Source organism: Lissotriton vulgaris, chromosome 7 (genome assembly GCF_964263255.1).
Source record: "Lissotriton vulgaris chromosome 7, aLisVul1.2, whole genome shotgun sequence".
Lineage (NCBI taxonomy): Eukaryota > Metazoa > Chordata > Amphibia > Caudata > Salamandridae > Lissotriton > Lissotriton vulgaris.
This window is the reverse complement of record NC_141695.1, coordinates 427,458,909-427,482,332: the sequence shown is the minus strand read 5'-3', so window position 1 is coordinate 427,482,332 and position 23,424 is coordinate 427,458,909.

Here is a 23,424-nt window from a genome sequence, read left to right as displayed (position 1 = left end):
CCCAGAAAGCTTGCATGCTCATTCTAAAAGAGCAAAGGCTGCTACCCTTTCATTGGCGTGCAGTGAGGCAGTTCTGGACCTTTGCCAGGCTGCTACATGGATGTCTCTCCACGTGTCCATGAAGCATTACTGCCGGGACAGCTCGGTTTGGTGGGATGGGCACTTTTACTACACTGTCCTGCAGCATTTCCTTGTCTGGGCCATTCTTCAGGTCCACCACCTTAGGATGTACTGCTTTGGTATCTATTCAGAACATAGTCAATCATCAGTCAGAAGTCTCTATCAGAACAACTAGTTCCATATTTCCTGTAATGCCTTTTCTGGTAGACTCTTTCTAACCATAAATTCCTCACCGACCCACCCTCCTCCCTGTTCTGTGTAATTAATGCATACATTCCATTACTAAATTCTCCATCAAAAATGTGCATCTTGTCTTTTAGATCACTATGAGCTCTGCATCGGACGGCGCAGACAGAGATTAGAAAGAAACTAATGTCAGTGCACAGGTGGTGCAGAAATAGACGCCTCAATGTCACATCCCGGGCGGGACAGATACAACGCAGAGCCATACAATGCCATCAACCGAAGCACGAGGGAATTGCTGCAAAAGATTCCCGATCCAGTCTTGGGCCTGGGGAAATTCACTAAGTGAGGCATCTGCGATACAGAAGGCAACTAACTCAGCAATGAAAGCATATGTTGGTGCACACCCACTAATGTGTGCAAAAGGTAACATTTTGTAAATGAGTAAAGTGAATGAGCGAAATCCTTGAAGAGAATAGAGGGGGAGGAATAGCCTTCTAGGACTAAACACAATAACTGATGTTTAATTTAACTTTTTCGTTTCTGAAATTAAAACAAAAAGATAAATGGTTACCAGTAAGGATATTGACGAAGACAAAAATGTCGTCATTTCAATGTATATTTTTGATGAAAAGATTTCAAAAGAAGATGTTCAACTGCATGTTTCAAAAGCAAATATGTCAAATACCCAAGCAACAGGTGAGAATGTTGTGATCGGAAACTAAATATTAAGGGCCTAGGAGGATGGAAGGTTGCCCCATACCTATGCCGCACCTGTAGGTCGCTTGGACAAAACATGATGCCTTTTCCTCTCTGAATTTTTGCAGCGAATGAAGATTTGTACAAAAGTACTTCTACTCGATAAAGCCATGAACTCTTAAAAGGATACTCTTCTACACTGCCTTAAAAGCATCTATTGCATCTATACAGAGTCCATTCCACAACATAGCTGTTCCATTGCAAACACATCTTCACCTAGAAAGACAATGCACCCTACATGCTTCCAAAATGATGGCTACCAATGTTTCCTCTGTTTTTATTGGGGTGATAAGGATCACTGCTAAATCAAGCCCACTTGACTGCTCTTCTGCTGTATATACTGTAGAGAGTGAATGAATTAGTGAGTGTTAGTGAGCATACATGTTAGAAGCTTGCAATGCTGCTGGCCATACTATGGGGCATATTCTCAAGAACGTGTGTTAACCATCGCAAAAGTAACAACTCAATTTCCAACATCCCAGTGATTCGTGGGAAAATTACGCTGTGTTAACCAAGCATTCTCATAGCGGCGGTACCATGCGATATCCTCCAGATAACGCGTCAAATGTCCATGTTGATATCAACGCCATGCCTCAAAAATGCAAAACACGAATGCAAAAAATCCTGTGATGAGGCCAATCGTGGTACAAAAAAACAACGAAAACCAGAGACAGACATGGAAATCCCACGCTTCTGGTGAGAAAATGCACTTTAAAAGCTACAAATACAACACACCAGAAACAATCTAAAGTGCATAGCAACATGGATGCACCCTGACATAGCGCAGAGGCCGACGCAACCCCACAACCTCCACAGACCACCAGCAAGGAACAACGGGTCGGGGAAGGCCAGGAAGAAGAGGGAGAGGAAGACCAGGTGCAGTCCGCAGGAAAACTGGATCAGTGTCACGGAGGTGACAGAACACTACCATCAACTGACTCACAATTAGACTACTGTGAATGCAGTCAGAGTGTCGAGGAGGCCAGGAGGCGCTGGCATGATGTGACAACCTAAACTAGGCACAACCATTTCTGCTGCCAACAGAAAGACAGCAACAGCAACAGGAGGTGGGAGTCGTGCGCCACAGGAGGAGCTGGAGAAAACTGAGGCCACAGTCATCAGTGTGGAGACAGTGCAAGAAGTCGGGAGTACGGACACAGCTCGAGAGGACCTGACACAACATCAACAGGGTGAGTAACGACCAGGAACTGAGGGTACTGTGGAGATGGCCACAATGGCACACATGCACCAAGAGGTCTAGCACACTGCACACCCACAATGACCCAGGATAATGTCCAGGTTCCCCGTAGCACACTCCGGCACACACACATAGCAAGAACAGCACACCCACATTGATGACATTTGGTACAATGCGCAAACACGACTCTGCATAACAGAAGACACAACCGGGTCTGCACACGAGCAGGAACTGGCCTACTACATCTGACAGAGCTGGAAACTGTGAAATGTAAATGTACGTGTACAACCTCACATCCGTCATGTAGTTCAAATGTACACGTTCGGCATCTAAAACCTGCACCATGAAAACAGTCACAATGTACATTGTCATACAGTCTGCATGTAAACAAGGACAATGCGCCAACATACATGTCAACACAATGTCAACATGCATCTCCCCTTCACATTGCACAGGGACACACAACACCCCCAGCAGAGCACAGAAGACCACACATCAGTGATGCCAGAGAGGACCACCACACCTTCGACACCGATGCCCTACAACAGCCCCTAGAGATCCCACGCAAAACCACCACCAGGACCAGGGTAGCCAAGCTACTCAGAGCGAAACACATACCCTGCAACAGACCACACAGCAGGAAGCACCTGCAAGCACGTCTGGCTCACAACACTTCACCTAGCCAGACATGGCATCCCAATGAAAGGTGTCAGAACACCAAAAGGAGGTGGCTGAACAGATGCTAGTGGGATCTGAACCCATGGAAGGCGAACCAGATCACATACGTGTGTGTCTAATATCCTTCAGGGATCACCTACACCCAACAAAGGAGACCCACACTGCCATAGAGACACATGCAGATGCACATTCCCAGTTTAGAACCACGCAAATATCAGTCACACACCCACGTTGACCCTGCGTATGACGGTCCAGTCCACTCCCCTTACGTATTGAGTAGGTGACGACAAAGCTACATAACCAAGCTCCAACCTGCTGCCTGCGGTGACATGTCTGCGTCCGCTGTACACAGCACAATGTAATGTCATAGGGACCAGGGCTCTCATGCATACAACAAAACCACAAGGACACACACAGATATTATGCTGAACAGGCTATGGGCATGTGCGCCCGACCCCTTATTTGGCATATACAGTGAAGTCTGAGCTGGATGTGTGCTGGGTGAGTGTACGCCAGCCCGCACGGAGTGCTTGGTGCTGGCAACAACCTGAACAGTGGACACCAGTGCAACAGAAACATTGAAAACTGCATAACAGAGTCAACAGCTGAGCAACATGGAGGGAGCCGGAGCAAGTACAGAGGTCACCCAACATACAAACAGAAGTGTACTTGAGTTGCAGAACACTGAGGTTTGGGCACTAGAGCTGAGCGCGCTCATGTGATGAAAATGACTAGGATAATGTCCCTTCCAGATATTCCTGATGCAGACACAGTGGGGTGTGTTAGACCTGCATCATCTTCCACATCAATGTCCCACGACTCCCACACTCCCTGAGGTGACATTGCTGCGCAACCTCTCCATAGCACAAAACTCAATCAGTGACTGCCCATGGGTTGTAGAGTATTGAGTTAGTGGCACCTGGAATGCTGAGCAGGGTAACAAGCAGATGAGGGCATCCACGACAGGTGTGAGCAACTCGAATAGTCTGTCAGGACCACTATTTCGACTCTGGCAGATGGCTGTTGGAGGTAGTCCTGGCGAGGGTGGCAAGTGCATCCTGCGGTGATGCCACGTCAGGACTCGATTGGGTGTGTGAGCCCTGGTGGACTGCAGATGAGGCCGGAGGCAGTGGACAGCGCAGGGCTACAGACACATGGCATTGATGCCCCAAGGCCATCGAACTAGAGGCCATCCAATATCTCAGAAGAAGGGTCCCGGACATGACCAGCACAGAGTTAGTGGCCCCGGATGCACAGCCACTGGCACAGGCACCCTGCCACGGAACGGTGACTTGTGGTGCACTGAGGTAGGGCCACACGGACTTGGCAGGTCCTTGTCGAAGGTGAATGTGGCGGGGGCTTGCGGGGTAAAGTGGAAGGTGTCCTCCAGGGCATGATGCGGATGGTCTGATTTTATCCAGAAGCAGCAAATGGTGGGGTGGCAAGCAACAGCCTTGTTGCCAGAACCAATTCGGTATCAGCTACATGAGGATGAAACTACTCCTAAGTTCATAGCCTCAGACGCCACCAATGTACGACCAGTGAGTGTCCATGAATGCCGGGGAACAGACTTAGTGGCACCGGGGCTGAGAGGGGATGCAGTCTGCGATGATGCCCGTCCAATGATATGGACTCCGCCATTGCTAAATCAAGACTCAAATGTGTGAACTACTCTACCGCTGTGTAGGCCCGGAGGTAGCAGTCAGCAGTGCCCCACAGACACATGTCGTTGGCTCGCGATGCACAGAGTTAGTGACACCAGGGCAGTTGTTGGTAGTGTTTGATCACCTCCGTAACGATGATCCTTTTGTGCACATGGAAAGTTCTCTTACACCAAAGCGTCATCCTCTTACACCTCTCCTTGCGTGCAATATGTACTCTGCCATTGAAAAATAGATGCTCAGTTCCAATTGTGTGACCAACTCGACCGCAGTCTAGGTGCTAGGTGTTTCCAGCAAGGGGCCACAGAAACGTGTGGTTGTGATGCTAGGCTCAGACTTGATGGCACCACATCGAAGGGAGTATAGTGACTTAACCTCAGCCTTTAATAATAATGTTCCCTGCCATGGTGTAATCAAGACTCAGTTCCAATTGTGTGTCCTACTTGGCTGCTTTGTATGCCGGTGGAGTAGGTCAACGAGAATGGAGTTCTTCAGGCCTGTGTCGCGGAGGACGTGATGGTCCGAGGAGGCTGCCAAGGTCGTGGGCCTCGGCCCTGGAGCTTGCACCGGCACGTGATGGGCCCTCTTTGACACAAGCCGGTGTCGGCAGGTGGGCATTGACACCTGAATGCGCAGGGGCGGGCAAGAGGGTTTCAGGGTGCAGCAGGTGCACAGGATCACAGGCACCAGCATTCACGGCGACGGCCTCGTGGCGGGGTGAGAGGCGCCGCCCTGGCCGAGACGTTGGGCATTCCACAGGCACCAGCGTTCATGGCGTTGGCCTCGTGGCAGGGTTAGAGGCGCCGCTCTGGCAGAGACGTTGGGCATTCCGGAAGAGGACCACGCCCAGAGTTACGTGCCTTTTATTCACACCCCTATGCTGGCCTGACGTACACCAGGCCAGCCCACTCCGCTCCGCGCGTACGGGGGAGGGAACGTAACAAGCTACTTTTTCTTGATCTCTGCCACTGGCTGGGATGACTTGGTTGCATCCACTGTCCGCTGCACTCCGTACACCAGCGGGGTCTGTCGACATGGATATGTGTGTGGCCTGCAAACTGCAGTCTGTCCAGCACAACCACTCCACACTAGCCATTGTGCACATTCATATTCAACGGTCACTTGCCTCCTTCACACATGTCTGGTCCCCACCTCTTCCCACATCCTGCTATTGTGTGGCTGAGGTGCCATGCCGTTGATGGCTAACATGGCTGGCCCAGGTTCCAAAAGTAAGTTGTGCTGTCATGTCTGGTGGGTGTGCATGTTGTATGTGAGCTTGTGTGATGTGTGCATCCCCACGGTTGTGAGTTGCATGATTGTGGAGTTGAGGTGTGTGGTGTGTTCATTTGGTATTGGCCAACGAGCAGTGTATTTCTGTGGGTGCCATACTGATAGCACAAGTTGATGATGGACTGTCGGAAGGTGGAGGAATCATGCACACTTCCTGGGGTGTTGGCCGCGATGTTGGCAGGGATTCCTAGGTGGTCCAATATTGCCTGGACATTGGTGGGATGGGTGCGCTTTCTGTTACGCTTATTGTGTGTGGTGTTGCCAGGGGGCACAAGTAGGACATGTGTGCTGTCAATTGCCCCCAGACACGTGCGGGAAGCCAGCTATGGCATAGTCCCCTTGCTTGGTCTCTGGCTGTTCCTGTGCAGTGTGTGGGAAGTATAGCTTGTGGGGTACCAAGCTGATGGTGTCATCCATGAGTGTTGTGAGGGACTTGTATTGGGCTGGCTGTGTGATTCCCCCGACTCGTGCAGATGTTGGTTGGAGGGTACCAGTGGCCCACAGGTGCATCACGGCCAGCAGCTTGGTCTGAGGTGGGATGTTGGTTGTCTGCTGTGTTGGTACCTTCAGCTTGTGTACAATGGTGGTCAGGATGCGGAGGAGGGTTGTCCCTTTGGGCATGTGGTGGGCAATGACATTCTCTAGTGTTGGGTATGTGTGGTTGGTGCATTTTGGGAGGGTCGCTGTGTTTATCTGGGCTGCCTCAGTGTTGGTCCGAGGGGGGGGGGGGCGGTATGTGTCCGGGGCTGTGGTTCCAGGGGTGGTGGAGGTGGGTGTCGTGGCTCTCTTGGGTGTCTGGCCCGCATGTATAGTTGCTCCATGTCATCTGTTGTTATTCAGGTGTTGCTCTGGGCTGTGCTCCCGTTTGTGGTGCAGGCTGCCGTCTGCATTTGCATCAGGTCAGAGCAGGTGTTAGTTTCCGGGTGCTAATGCGCCTTATTGCGTATTTTGTGATCCTATTGCAGATCAGGCTGGTCGTTGGGAATGTTGCAGAGTGGTGTTGTCGTGACTTTTTGCACGGGAACGCCTACTCTGCATCTCTTTAGCGATAGTTGCAGGGGTCATTGGTGGCAATGCTTTTTGCCGCTGCTATCGCCGGAAAACTGGTGATATCAGATGTTTGCACCAGCTTGTGACTAGATGGTAAATTTATCGCAACTTTGGCTGCGATAAAGTGCTGTTAACTCTGCGATAGTTCCTTGAGAATATGGCTCTCTGTGTTTTCTACTTCCTATACTGAACCTAGTGAAAATATGTTACTACAAAAAAGATCCTAAGAATTGGCTTTCCCAGTGCCTGTTTGAACTGGGTGGCGTGGTGAGCAAAATAACAGATCTGTGACGGGGGTGAATGTTTTGCCAATGTGCAACATTCCGTCTATCATCTTGTGTGTTTTGCTGTTCACCCTATGTGGGAAGAGTATGCCCAGATTTGGGTCCCGTGCTCACTACGCCACTTGAGTCAAGCTATACTGGCTGATGATGGCTGATAGTCAGAAACCGGTCCAAGGATGCTTGATTCCGGTCCAGGGAAGACATGGCTTGGCAGTTCGGGCTGAACTGCTCCCATGAAGCACAGGGCCAAGACTGATTTACATATGGCCATGTCTGAACTAGGGTGGTGTGGTGAGCAAAATAACGATGGATTAAACCCATTTCTGTGATTGGGGGCGAATGTTTTGCCAATGTGCAACATTCCGTCTATCATCATGTGTGTTTTGCTGTTCGCCCAATGTGGGAAGGTTGTGCCCAGACGTGGGTCATGTGCTCACTACGCCACTGGAATCAAGCTATCCTGGCTGTTGACAGCTGATAGCCAGAAACCGGTCCTAGGATGCTTGATTACGGTCCAGGGAAGACATGGCTTGGCAGTTCGGGCTGGACTGTTCCCATGAGGCACAGGGTCAAGACTGATTTGCATATGGCCATATCTGAACTGGGGTGGCGTGGTGAGCAAAAGAACGGTGGATTAAACCCAAATCTGTGACTGGGGGACAATGTTTTGCCAATGTGCAACATTCCGTCCATCATCATGTGTGTTTTGCTGTTCGCCCTATGTGGGAAGGGTATGCCCAAACGTGGGTCCCTTGCTCACTACGCCACTGGAGTCAAGCTATCCTGGCTGATGACAGCTGATAGCCAGAAATCGGTCCTAGGATGCTTGATTCCGGTCCAGGAAAGACATGGCTTGGCAGTTCGGGCTGGACTGGTCCCATGAGGCACAGGGTCAAGACTGATTTGCATATGGCCATGTCTGAATTGGGGTGGCTTGGTGAGCAAAATAACGATGGATTAAACCCAGATCTGTGACTGGGGGTGAATGTTTTGCCAATGTGCAACATTCCGTCCATCATCTTATGTGTTTTGCTTGTTTGATATTTACCAGAGAGTAGAGGAGGTGAGGGCAGAGCATGTGCAACTGCCTCTGCTATGCCCAAAGCCAGGTATCCAGGGAAACATCGGTAAAGGAAGCCTCACAGCCACTTAAACATAAATAGCACAGAAGGAGAGGCAGTTGGGGAGAAAGGTTTACAGGGATTGGTTTAAGAGCAGGGCAAGGCTGGACTGGCCGTAGTGGACAACGGACATTTTCCCTGGGGGCCAGGTTTGTTACAAGTGGCCGGTTTTGCAGCAGTGTTGCAATATCGGCCGCCTGTAAAAAAAGTGGCAGCGGTAGTGGTGTTTCCCACTCGCACCCCACCCTTGGAGGCGGTCGAGCTGATTGCCAGTGTTGGTTGCTGATTCAGTTCCCAGTCCGGCCGTGGCAGAGGCAGTGGAGTTATTGCTAGCAGGCCATCTCTCCTCTGCTGCTCACCCTGCCAGGAAGGTCCTCGGATCTCCCTGTGGGCTCTTAACCAGTCTTTCTCTGTGTTTGAGGCCCCCTTTGTTCCTCCTCATAACACGCTGTTCTCCACAGGTCCCCTGATCATAAACCCTCTTTTTTTCCTACAGGTCCCCTTAACTTTCCTCCTAATCTCGTTTTTATCCCTAATCGTTTTCTGCTCTAATTTCGATTTTACTCCTTCTCATCACATTTTTCTCTCAGGTCATTTTTCTCTTCTAATCTCATATGTTACTCCTTCTAGCCACATTTTTTACTCCTTAATTGTGTTTAACCCTTAAACACTTGCTTTTCCCCCTCTAATCCTCGATCACTTCTCTTCCAGACTCACTGCTTTTCCCACAATTTTTCTCGTAACTGCTCTCTCATCCTACCTCTCCATCCACTTCCCGTCGCCTGCTGAACACACCCAGTGCCCTGCCATCTACCCAGGAAGCTTACCCAATGGAGAACGTAGTGCGACCACGCAAAGGACGCGTGCAATGGGTATGCTGCTGGCGCGCTGAAGACACGCCAAAGGCAAGCCCATCTGTGCCCATCTGTGCCTGGACCATGCACAGTGCCCAGACCCCAGCACCCCCACCCATTGATAGATAACCCAGCACTGATTTTTCAGCCCTGAACCCCAGACAATGCAACTGGAACTGGGCCTCCCCACAATCAATAGCAGGACCTTTATTCTGCCGCTTATGCCTCTTCCGGTGCAACACAGATCCATTCGCTTGGGATCCCCTGCCCACTGCCACTGTAACAGGTAAATTCCATTGCCCGTTGATCAACACCTGACCACTCCACAAGCACACCAGCAAGTTCTGGGACACTATATCCTCCACCATGCCTGACATCGTCTTTGTCACCAAAACCTGGCTGAATCCGTAATCAGCCCTCAACATTGCCACTGCTATACTTTATGAATACAAGATAATCAACTGGGACCGCACCAATAAGCACAACAGTGAAATAACCATCAACCACAAAAAGTCCCTCAACTACACAGCCACCGCCGACACCACCAACCCATCAACATCAACAGCAAAACAACAATCAAAGGCGCCTTCCCCTACAGACATCCCAAACCATGCCCTGCCTCCTGTGAGGCCATCTCTGACTTCATCTCTCCATCAACATGATAGACTTCCTCTTTCTCGGTGACCTAAACTTTCACCTGGAAGACCTCAACAACTCCAACACAACCAATCTACTCGAGAGCATGGAAATCCTCAGCCTCTCCCAACTTGTCAAGGGCCACACGCACATTGCAGGACACACTGTCAACCCCATATTCTCAGCCAGGAACAGAATCAGATACAGCCACGCCACCAAAATTACCTGGTCCGACCACTCCATTGTCCACTTCAACATCATGATCACCTCCACCACACCTGCCGCCCCGCCAAAACCCCCCTCGAGGAACTAGAGCAAAGTAATCGAAGACCTCTGGACCAGCTTCCTCAGCGCTTCACCTCTCGAGGCCAACACTGACCTTGAGGGGGGAATCAGAAACTTCAAGGCATGTATCAACAATTGGGCTGGCATTCATTATGTAAATGTTTTACGTTTCTATAGCAAATAGAAAATAAAGATGTATTTCACACAAAAAAAAATTGCGTCGGCATAGTCACACCCCTCAAACCCAAAAAAACTAGCAGACCCTTCAAACATCATGGCTGGTTCACCCCAGAGTTCAAATCCCACAAGCGCACCTGTAAGAGTCTTAAAAGGATTTGACGCACCAGCAAAACAAACAATGACCTCTGTAAAATTCTAACTAGCCCACAAGCACCAGCAACTCAAGAAAGTCAGGAAAAACACCCTGGCCTCCCACCTGGACACCAGCTCCAACCACAGCAAGGAACTATTTTGCATCATCAAGGAATTTTCTCAGCCCACAGCCACCAAGAACACCATCACCTCCTCTCAGGCCTCTGTAACACACTCACAGGCTTCTTCTACAACAAAATTGCTACCATCTACGAAAACTTCGACCCACCACACAGAGTACCCAAACTCAAAAGGCTCATCAACACCACCAACTCCCACAAAATCCCACCATCATGGGCTCCATCCATTTAGGAGCGCCCAAAGATCCCTGCACTCACCACATGTTTAACCTGGGAAAAAAACACCATCAGCAAGGAAATAACAACCATAGTCAATGCATCAGTCCCTTCAGCCTCCTTCCCCGAAGGATGGAAACCTGCGGAAATCGAATCACTCCTCAAATAACCCACTGTGGACCCCCAAGACCACAAAAACTACCGCCCCATCTCCCTACTGCCATTTCCAGCCAAAGTACTTGAGAAAGCAATAAACCTCCAACTAGCTTGAATCCAGTGGCACAATGAGCATGGGACCCACGTCTGGGCTTAACCTTCCCACTTAGGGTGACAAATGCAACAAGTATTTGCAATGCAATAGGTCTCGCATTTATGAGATTTTGAGCTATTGGCATTGTAAATTACAAATGCCTTTTATTTATGTGTTGTTTTGAAAACAGATAAATAAAAGGCACTGTCACCTTTAACTCTTGAAAATGAAAGACCTATTGCATTGCAAATGCGTCCTATACAATTTTTTAAAGAACGTTAGGAGAAAGCGTGTCCTGACAAAGCTATTTGAGAAAATGGTGCTCGGAGGCTGTAATTAAAGCCTACCGAGCAACAACGCATGTAACACGGGGTGTTGCATGGGAGGTTACAAAATGAGACAAGGTGGTACTAAGGAGGGACTGCTAAGCCTTTTGGCCAATGAACAGCCACAGTTTACAGTCTCCAATGACACAAGCCAATGAAAAATGTGGGCGGAGTTTCAAGTCCCTACCTCAAATAATAGTAATAATAGGACATTTATAGAGCGCATGGCTGCACAAAACTGTGTATCCCCGCGCTAACTGCTGACAGACAACTCTCATGGGAAAGGAACCGGGAGAGACAGACCCAAAAAGGAATTATTGCGGGAAGAGGTGGGTTTTTAATTTAGCTCTGAATGGAATTTCCGAGGGTTCCATTCGCAGATGCACTGGGAGGGCGTTCCAATGCTTCACTGCTAAGTAGCGAAAGGATCTACCCCCCATTTTTGCTCTAGAAATGCGGGGAAGTTTGAATTGTGTCATGCCAGATGATCTTAAGTCTCTAATCGGTCGATGAATGGTTAGGAGACTTCTAAGGTAGGTAGGTCCTTTATTGTGGGCAATTCGATGAGCGTAGCAAAGGCTTTTGAATCTGATTCTTTCCCTACCAGGGATCCAGTGTAATTTGGAAAGGGCAGTCTTGGAAGAGGTTCTTTTAGGAAGACCCAACACCATGCGAGCGGCCATATTTTGAATGCATTGAACTTTGAAGCTGATGTAAAAGATTCTGGTTCAGGCCTAAAAGGAGAGCGTTACCGTAATCTAAATGAGGCGTTATTAGAGCGTGAACAATGATTTTTCTGGCTCCAATAGGAATAAGATCAATGATTTTCCGCAGGCTTTTTAGCGTGCCAAAGCACTTGCCTGTTATTTTGCAAACTTGGGATTTACCCGAGAGGTCTGAATCAATCATAATCCCTAAGTTTTTGACTTTTTCTACAGGACATGGGAATTCACCCAGGGCCGTAGGCCACCATGCCTGAGACCATATCGATGTTTTGTTCCCCACCACCAGCACCTCTGTCTTGTCTCCATTTAAGCAGAGGCAATTGTTGTCCATCCAGGTGGCAACAGCCGCCATGCAGCAGGAGAAATTGGTGGAATATTTCTCGGTGTCCGGGGTAAGTTTAAACATCAACTGGGTGTCATCGGCATAGCTTACAATGCCCACCCCAAAGTTCTCTGCAACGTGAGCCAGGGGCTCCATATAGATGTTGAATAAGGTAGGGCTCAAACTGGAGCCCTGTGGAACCCCATGACTCACGCTACGAGAAGATGACTTAAAGGGTGGGCAGTGCAACTGAAACGATCTTTTGGTGAGAAAAGATTCGAGCCACAGTAGTGCCTGGTCTTTCACTCCTATATCCGAGAGTCGAGACAGCAGGGTGGCATGAAGCACAGTATAAAATGCTGCGCTTAGATCTAACATGACCAACGCTGCTGTCTCTCCCTCGTCCACCATCTTACGGATACATTCCGTAGAATACAGCACAGCTGATTCTGTGGAATAGCCAGGTCTAAAACCCGATTGAGAGGGGTGTAGTATATTTTCCTTTTCTAAAAAGGCCATGAGCTGTTTATTTACTATTTTTTCTATTATCTTGGCACATTGCGGCAGGAGAGAAATGGGCCTAAGGTTTTGGAACTGAGTGATAGGGATATTAGGTTTCTTTTTTAGAGGTATGACTTGCGCTGTTTTCCAGGCTTCAGGTACATTACATTTTTGAAAGGATAGGTTTATCAAGTTTCTTATATGATCTATAACATAGTGTTCCATGATGTCCTTGCTTTTTACCAGTGGACACACATCACTAGGAGAGCCTGAATGAATACCATTAATGATATTGATAAGGGGCCCGATTCACAGAATGAACTTACTACTTTTGGCATTCACAGAATGCACTTACTACTTTTGGTATCCACAGAATGAACTTACTCATTTCGGTATTCACAGAAGTTAGGACTACTAACTTTCGGACTCCTAAATGCCTTCTGTGAATACCGAAAGTCTTAAAATTAGGATTTTTCTCAATTTAATAGTAGTAAAGTTAGGACTACTAACTTTAGGACTCCTAAATGCCTTCTGTGAATACCGAAAGTCCTAAAATTAGGATTTTTCTCAATTTAGTAGTAGTAAAGTTAGGACTACTAACTTTAGGACGCCTAAATGCCTTCTGTGAATACCGAAAGTCTTAAAATTACGATTTTTCTCAATTTGGTAGTAGTAAAGTTAGGACTCCTAACTTTAGGACTCCTAAATGCCTTCTGTGAATACCGAAAGTCTTAAAATTAGGATTTTTCTCAATTTAGTAGTAGTAAAGTTAGGACTCCTAACTTTACTACTACTAAATTAAGAAAAATCGTAATTTTAAGACTTTCGGTATTCACAGAAGGCATTTAGGCATCCTAAAGTTAGTAGTCCTAACTTTACTACTACTAAATTGAGAAAAATACTAATTTTAAGACTTTCGGTATTCACAGAAGGCATTTAGGAGTCCTAAAGTTAGTAGTCCTAACTTCTGTGAATACCGAAATGAGTAAGTTCATTCTGTGAATACCAAAAGTAGTAAGTGCATTCTGTGAATGCCAAAAGTAGTAAGTTCATTCTGTGAATCGGGCCCAAGGTCTTTTTTGTCAGGTGTAGTGAAATTGGTAAGCGTGGAGTTTTGAGTAATAGAGGCTTTAGTCGTTGCCTCCTTTCCTGATTTATTGACTTTGGGGAAGGTGGCATGAATTTTCTCTACTTTTTCGACGAAGAAATCTGCTATTTGTTCACATATATCGTTGGAATATTTGTCTTATGTATCTAAGCGTGTGGTATCTGTCAATTCTTTATAGATACGGAACAGTTCCTTCGTAGGATTGTCTGCCTCTTCAATTCTAGTTTTAAAAAAGGCGCTTTTTTCCTCTCTTACCATTTTCTGGTATTTTTTTAGTTCAGATCTATACTTTTCCTTAAGGTCGGGCGTATAGCTTTTTCTCCATTTGCGTTCTATCGCTTTACATTGAGTCTTAGCGATTTTTAGTTTTTCAGAGTACCATGGCTCTGCTTTGGTTCTTCTCACAGGGGGTTTTGAGGTCCATGGGGCGATTTTGTCTAATGCCTTCTCAAGCCATAATTCATAATTATTCCAAGTGTCATGTAGGGACTGACCTGCGGGGGGAGTGTTCTTCTAATGCGCTAATAAATCGTTCCGGGGTGTAGTTTTTCCAATTACGGCGCTTAAGAGATAATAGTTTGTTAGGCACATTATTATTAATGTTAGTAGGTATGTCAAAAGTAACCATATAATGGTCGGACCAGATTATTGGGATATGCTCAATACAGCATGTCTAGCAGAGGAGCACATGCACTGCCCAGGCTCAACCTATAAAGTATGGGCCTGATTCACCAAAACTACAGATTGTACTAACTAAAGTACCACTGCAGTAGTACTAATCACTTACAACAAAATGAAGTCCACAAACCTATAGGGTGAGCTGCCTACCAAGGAGGCTATATATATTATAATACACATTGCAATATGGAATGTGTGCAAAACGCCTCATATCGATATAAATGCAAGAGTGTTGTCAGAGAACTGTTCATACTCTAGGACTTTAGGGTACTGAAATAGACCTGTTTGTGCGTTTTGCATTGTGCTTTGGTACAGCGTAGTACTAAGATGGAGAGTCATCCGCTAATATTTCCCCTTGCCAGAGATTTTCAAGATTGCTTTGACCAATCTTGTTGAAGATTTTGGGGCTTATTCCTCTGGAGAAAGGGGTGAATTGGCTGTAAGTTTTCAGTTAAGCTTCCTTGAAAAGGGTCGTCTTCAAGCCTTTCCTGGCGAGTTTGGTAAAGATCTGAGAAAGGGTTGTAGGGTGTTCGAGGCACATGGACCAGCAGTGACCTGAACAGCAGCTTTCAGGTTCACAGCCGCTACATACATTTTGAATTATTCTCAGTCCCAGGAGAGAAATATATCCTCCACCCTGTGATGATACTATTCTCTAGCCGGCTTTCATCTTGTTTGGTGCTCTTTTCTGAACCCTATAACTTTGACAATGATAAAATGCACCCTAACGCAGATTTCAGACTGGTATACCCGTGAGGTTTCATGGCGAACCTGGCCTGGATGCCTTTAGTCCCAATTGTCTAGAGCAAAAGCAGATTTGTGCTGCTTTTTTTCGAAGCTAACAATCGCAAACACTCATGTCTGAAATTTGATTCTGGGACAGGCACCATTTGAGAAGTGGTCTGTGAAAAAGACACACACACACACACACACCCCTAAAACACTGCAAGAGGAAGACCAGGTTGTAACCAACAAGTGTGTTTTTCCCCACACTGATGCATGTGCACAATGAAGAAGACCATCATAACCAATGGTTAAATCCATCTTCAGGTTAACCTTTGCCTTGCAACTGGGAACTCATCCTGGTAAGATGGTGTGATTATGTGTTGTGCGAACATATTGTTGCCTTCTCTGCTTTCTCTTCTTTTACATTGCGTGGTGCAGGAACGTCTTGTGGAGTTTACATTGCACTGAGAGACTTAAATGTACTTTTTATAGTTGGCGCTATCTTAGGCTAAATTGATTGGTGCTTACTGACCAATCAGATGTTGTTCAAATCAAGGTGATGTTTTTAAAACATTTAGCTATAGCGGTCTGTTAATTTGTGAATGAATGAATTTATTTAATATATAATATACATTTATTTATATTGCCCTTGTCTCCTGCACACTTGCAAAAAGACTGCAGGATTTTCGTCCCTGCTAAAAAAAAAACAAAAAAACCTAGAAGGAACACAAAAAGTAAATACTTGGGTAGAGTATGGGAAGGGATGGGCAATGAAAATGCAGCAAAGACATTTCCTACAATGCCTTAGTCCATTAATGTTTCTCGTTATTGAGTAAATGAGGAGAGAGCATCCAAAGTAAAGGGAACAAGAGCGACGCACTTTTCGTATGTGTTGAGGGAACTAGCACAGTTTGGTTGTGTGTCTGCAAGACTCGGGAGAAAAGGGCTGATGAAGGCACAATCTCTGAAAACAAAGGCAAATATGTTCAACATCAGGGCAGAGGGAGGCAGAAAAAGCGACCTCCGTTTTAGCCACACAGATGCTGTGTGACGAGAATTGGGACAGTCACAGTCTCTTAATAATGCTTCAGTCCTTGATGATCGGAGGTCTGTGAACGCAGCGTCTGGTGTAGAGAATGGAGCCAGTAAACAAAGCCTACGAAAGCCCTCCCACCAGGACCAATGGAATAGATTGCCCAAAAATGGGGAAACAAAAACTGTGATGAATGACTACAGATCTGAAGTTAGGCCAAATAGGATTAAGACATGAGTGCAGAGCATATCGGCCTAACACTATGAATGATTGGAATGGCTTCAATCACTAGCGAACTCTTCACTTTCTTGAGTGAATACCTTATGCGCTCCCCTGAAGTGCTAATTGTCTGACAGCAGCAAACAACGAGTAGGGTAACAGCCTACCATAAGGACAGCATAACTAAAAGAAGGATTGCAGGTTCAAGAATTCGTAGTAACTTCGTAAGTAAATAGGAAGCATTAACAAGCAATGGTCGCGCGGCCGTGAAAGTTACACGGCCGCAAAAGTGAAAGTCATGGCAAGCGATGCGGAGGAAGAAATAAGAAAGGCAGATGGCGGATGCACTTGTGTTTGAGACCAGCAAAAGCTTGTGGGTAGCACTTTGAAAACCCCCTTACTAAAAGTCGATCAAACAGCGCATGCGCTGCTCTAGGCTCGACCTAAAAAGAACAATTGATGGACAGAATGTTGAAAAATGTCAAACATTTACCCCAGTACAGCTATTTAGGCATAAATCCATCGGTTTTTTTGCTCCCCATGCCATTCCAGTTTAAACCCAGCCATATGCAAATCAGTGATTACCCTGTTCCCCATGGGAACAGTCTGGCCCGAACTGCCAGACCAGATCCTCCCTGAACTGGAAATAAGCATGCTGGGACCGGTTTTAGGGTTTCACCCCTCATCAGCTAGGCTACCTTGACTCCAATGGAATGGAGAGCACGGAACCCATGTCTGGGCATACCCATCTACTTGGGGTGACAAATGCAAAAAGAATAATTGATGGACAGAATGTTTAACAATGTCAAGCATTCACACCTGTACATAGATCTGGCCCTAAATCCATCATTTTTTTGCTCCTCATGCCTTTGCAGTTTAAATCCAGCTATATGCAAATCAGTCCTGACCCTGGTCCCCACTGGAACAGTCCAGCCCCAACTGCCAGACCAGGTTCTCCCTGGACCGGAAAAAAGCATCCTGGGACCAGGTTCGGGTTAAGCATGCAGAGGATGGAAAGGAAGGAGAGGGCCAATTTAAAAAGAAAAAGGAGAGGCGACAATCTGACGTTTTAGGTGAAGGTCAATTTTTTGTGCCAAATTTTAAGAATAGAAGGACATTTCTGAGATAGCTTGCAATTTGAAGATTCAAGTCTGTAGAAAGAAACAACATTTTTCACATGAGATGGTATTGCTATTTCTGATATAGACTTCTAGTCCCAGATTCCTCGCCCTTAGAATATACCCTAAGCATCAGACTGAATCAGGAAACTTTTCAGCAGTATCTCTGACTGCCAATAGGCAGCTATGCCCCCAGTGCCAGATTTAACAAGGTTTTTTGTCACTCAATTCCTACGTGAGATTTATCAAGCTACGCAAGGCCACTTTGCATGACCCTGCATGGCTTCATAAATCTAGAGTAATGCAAGGCAGCGCACATCACTGCCTTTCCTTCCTCTGTCCCAGGGAGGTGTATCATGGGTGGTGTATGGGTGTTCCTATGCATCCACCAATGGATTTTAGCGAATTGCCAGATTTACCATTCACGGTAGACCTGGGAATGCATCTAAATGCTACGCCTCACCATGGGACGGCTTGATGAGGAGAAATGTTTCTCCTCCTTTTTTCCTCTTTCTACATGTGCTGCATTCTGCAGCACACATATAAAGAGGAAAATGCTGTTGGGGATTGTTTTTATGCATGGAGGTGTCCCTTCCTTCACAAAAACAATCCTGCATACAACGCAGGCACCCATGCACCATGACACAAGGGTGCTTGTTTTGGCACTAAGCAGCCAAAAGTGCACCAGCACTGGGAAAGGACTGGAATGCACCTTATAATGGTAAATACAGCACATTCCTGCAGGAAGGTGGCTTGCTGAGTTGCGCTGAAAATATGATAAATACGTGCCTGGTGCATTTCGCTCAGGAAATGACATGCAGAGTCTATATAGGCACCACTCCTGTATGCTGACGTCAGTTCCTTTCTTTCAGCATCTACATATGCAGATCCAGAGCTGCCTTCCATCTCTCAGAGACCTATGTACCTCAGAAAACGTCCAAATCCAGTGTGCAATGGCAATGTCACCCAGCAAAACAACTGGTTTTAATCTCTGTAAGGACTGTTGTAAACAAATGTTTGTGTTAGATCGACCAAATTTGTCTCTGGTGCCTAGGGTCGAAAAACAAATATAAGGCCTGCCGTAACTGCGTGCCAATAATCTCAAAGGACATACCGCACCCTGAGGCAAAACTCTACATAGCCAAACACCGAAAGACTACGTGAATGGTCCAAGTAGAAAGTTCAGTCCTAGTCCCTTTCGAAATCTAGAAGTAACCTGAGTCATTCCAGGGACCAGTCATCCTCTCAAACCAAATAGTCGCGTAAGTCGAAGAACAAGCACAAAAATCTAAGAGGGATTTTGCCCCTTTTCACCATTCATACCCTCCTGAAAAGGCGCTGGGCAACCTGATCGATTTTGATCTCGCTCACAAAGTCATTCGACTTTGGAGCCAATCCCACAACTCGTTCCAGCTAAACCCGAGTTTCTGGGACCATCCGCCATTTCTAAGTAGATCAAAGTGTTCCTCGCAGGCATGCTCCGGTTCTTCGTATCCTTGTTGACTCACTCTTGAGTACCCACATGTCCCACAGAGCTGAGAGGTTATCTAACTGGGTTAACACTTGTGGGTTTACCCTCAGTGCTAGCTTGTCCCTCTGTACCCATAATGTGGTCACCTCTGATTTGTCTCTCAACTCCATCTCTTGTCATCCATGTCAGTTTGTGTCGCAGTGAAGCCGATGCTGACTTCGTCACCTTTTGGAGAGGAAGCCCAATGCCCCGAAAAGATCTGCATGAAAGAGTGTTACCAAAGGCAAGTACTTTGTCCAGTAGGTATTTTTGATATACACTAGACTCAAACAAGCTGTTTGCAACTATAGACCACCGATCCAGCCAGGTCAGTTGATCAGCTCAAAGTTTGGAAGCAAAATTTAATGGGAAATATGGAGCATTAGACTGCACTCAAAGGAAGCAGTAACCTTAAGATAATAGCAATGTGAGAAAATACGTGGGCAAAAAAAGTACACATTGAAAAGGAGATTCTGTGAATGCTGGAGCAGATATTTTCTGATAATCATCCTCAAGTTTGCTCAAAGTATTAGTTACAAAGCAGAGTGCGATCCATTTGGATCCCTCGGATTTGTACTGGTAGAAGATGTGTATTGCCTGCATTCCAGTGGGTGAGGGTGGGGATGTAGACCCTGGTGTGGGAAAGATGGTAACGGGCCCTCTTATCAAATTCAACTAAGCCTTTGGTAGTAAATTGATGTTGATTAGACTTCCTGTAGGACTGGCCTTTGGTATAACGGGTGGAACTGAAGATTGTGTTGTGCAGGTTGAGAGGGGCCCTTTCGGTGAGGCCAAGCCTTTTGTCTTTCTTGATCACACTTTCAGTGCAGTAACCTCACCCCTCTTTGTGCCTCTGTTGTGGGTGCTGCAGGCTGGAGACTAGCCTGCAGTGGTGGGCATCACTACCCAATGGTGGTGTTGGAGAGCAGCCTGGAGAAAACATTTGAATGTGTATTGAAGGGTGGCAAGTGAGGCCAGGAAATACTGACGTATCTGTAACTCCTTGCGACATGATTCGTCATACATTAAATATGACACATCTGGAATGTCATAAGGAGTGCGCACAGAAAAGTGACGCATCGCACCAGCGGTGTAAAGAAATGCGCCTTGTTGCGCTATATTTAAAAAGTGACGCATCTAGGTAGATGAGTCATTTTTAAAATCCTGCGCCACATTATATCTGCGTCAGGTATAATGTATTCAGAGGGGGCGTTCCCCCGCAAAAAGCTTGGTAATAGCGACGCAGTGAAATATATGAGATTTCACTGCGTCACTTTTAGGATGCTGCTGCATCAAAATCTTGCGCCTGCCTCACAGCAGGTGTAAGACTGACGCAAGATCTTTCACATGGTGCTTTCCCCATGTGAAAGGACGCATTACTGGAGTTGCGTCACTTTTGTGACGCACTCCAGCAATGCGTCACTTTTGTGTTTACAGATACGTCAGAAATACGGACGTATCTGTAACTCCTTGCGACATGATTCCTCATACATTAAATATGACACATCTGGAATGTCGTAAGGAGTGCGCACAGAAAAGTGACGCATCGCACCAGCGGTGTAAAAAAATGCGCCTCGTTGCGCTATATTTAAAAAGTGACGCATCTAGGTAGATGGGTCACTTTTTAAAATCCTGCGCCACATTATATCTGCGTCAGGTATAATGTATGCAGAGGGGGTATTCCCCGCAAAAAGCTTTGCAATAGTGACGCAGTGAAATCTATGAGATTTCACTGCGTCACTTTTAGGATGCTGTTGCGTCAAAATCTTGCGCCTGTCTCACAGCAGGTGTAAGACTGACGCAAGACCTTTCACATGGTGCTTTTCCCATGTGAAAGGACGCATTACTGGAGTTGCGTCACTTTTGTGACGCACTCCAGCAATGCGTTACTTTTGTGTTTACAGATACGTCAGAAATACTGACGTATCTGTAACTCCTTGCGAATTGATTAGTCATGAATTAAATATGACATATCTGGAATGTCAAAAGGAGTGCGCCCAGAAAAGTGATGCATTGCTGTTTTCACGTAGCGATGCGTCACTTTTCAGAAATGAGGCCTCCAGTTTATTCACTGTGTCACCTCTACGACCCTTTCTTGCGTCAATACGTCCCTTTTGCATACAGTACACCTGACGTAGGAATAATGTGGCACAGGGGTTTACAAAGTGATGTATTTACCAAGAAATGCCACTTTGTAAATATGAATAAATAAGGTGCATTTTTTATTGGAATGTTGTGTCACAAAAAGTGATGCTTTGGTGGCGTTAAAGTGACGCATGGCTTCATAAATGAGGCCTTCTACCTTCAACTCCAGCAATGCATCTTTTCTTATCCTTCAACACTCCTGTTCTTTTTCAACATTTTCATTGAATAACAATATTCCCCATATTCACTCTTCTTCTTATAACTTTCTTTCCTAACACTCACCTTCTTTCAGTCCTCCTACTTCACTTCTTTTTTCCTCTCATACCTTTCTGTTCTTTCTTACTCATTCTCCTTTCAATTATCAATGCACTCTATTTCACTCACTCTTTTTCATTTTTTTAAGAATATAGCTCTTTGATGAGAATTGGAGGTAGTTCTGAAAAGAACTTTTGGTTTTCTTCTTTTTTCAAAACAGGAACAAAAACAGGGAATGGAAACTGCTCAACAGGAGCAAAATAAAACAAAAAAAATTAGGGGTGGGAAGGGCAGCGATGGTTCTCCAATGCTCGAACCATGAGCTGGACACTTTGCTCCCCAAAACTGAGGAGTTGATTGCAGTATCTGCATCTGAGGACACCATGGTTAAATGCAGGTTGAATGTTTGGCACCTGCTCCTGTGATTGCCCCCTCCCAGAAGAAGTTGCTCCTCCGGTTGATGTAGAGGCCCCATCTCTGGGAACCTCTTGTGCCAGAGCCCTGACACTTTCCCGGGCAAAATTCTGGGGGTGCTTCCTCTCCACATGCCGGATCATTGTGAAGTTCCCAAAAGAGTACTTTTTCAAAGGGTTTCCTCGTGACAGCTCTTCTTTGCAGATCTTGCACTGCACTTTTGGAGCATTTACCTTTTTTAGTCCAGGTGGGATTATAAAAAATTTCCAAATGAAATGTTCCTTAACTTTTCGTTGAGGAGGCTCTTCATTGATGAATTCATTGGAGTCATCCTCACTGCTGGATTGTCTGGCAGCCATTGAAAAACCAAGAAATATCCTGGAGCAAAAAGGCAGGTCTTTCAGTCACAAAAGTGAAAGAAGAAGTGAAGGAAATGGGTGGGGATTTCATTCTTTGTAAAAAAAACTGTTAGCAACCAATGAAAAGTGTTATTTTAAGGTCACATGACCCGACGCGCTTACGCTGCGCGCTCCGGAGCGCTTCCGGGTGCGTTTACGCGGCGCGAAGGTAGGCGCTTCCGGGGCGCAAACGTGGCGCGAACGTAGGCGCTTCCGGGTGCGTTTACGCGCCGCGAACGTAGGCGCTTCCGAGGGCACTTACGTTGCGCGCCGAAGTGACGTCATCAAACTTTTACGGAAATGCATAATCATTTTCCTTATAAAAAAAACTGATTTTATTGGTATGGTACGTAATGTTTTGCATTATTATTAACTTTTCATTCATATTTTTTTTCACGAACGAAAGTAGCGCTCTGGGTGCGCTTTCAGGTGAGCTCACCGGTTAGCTTACCGGAAAGCTTACCGGAGAGCTTCTTGGAGTTACTCACACATATACTCACATATGCAAATAAACTAATAAACATCCATTTATTTTCATATACAGATATACACACACTACCACCTTACTTCTAAGGAAACTTACACATGTGTACTCTTTTAAACAATCACTTATAAAAACACATACTTATTTAAACAGAAACTCTTACAATCTCTCGCTTTCACATATACTGACTTATATACATCAATACTCACATATACTAGATTAAAATATATCTTGTTACTGATAAACACACTAGTGAGATAGGCATTCAATCACTAACACACACATATACACACTCATCCACTCATACAGTCCTGCACATATGCTGTTTTCAAAAAACATACAGTGAGTCAGTCATTGATACATCTATGTGCTAAGTAACACCCCCACCAAACCATACAGACACTCATATTGATACTAAAAAAAAC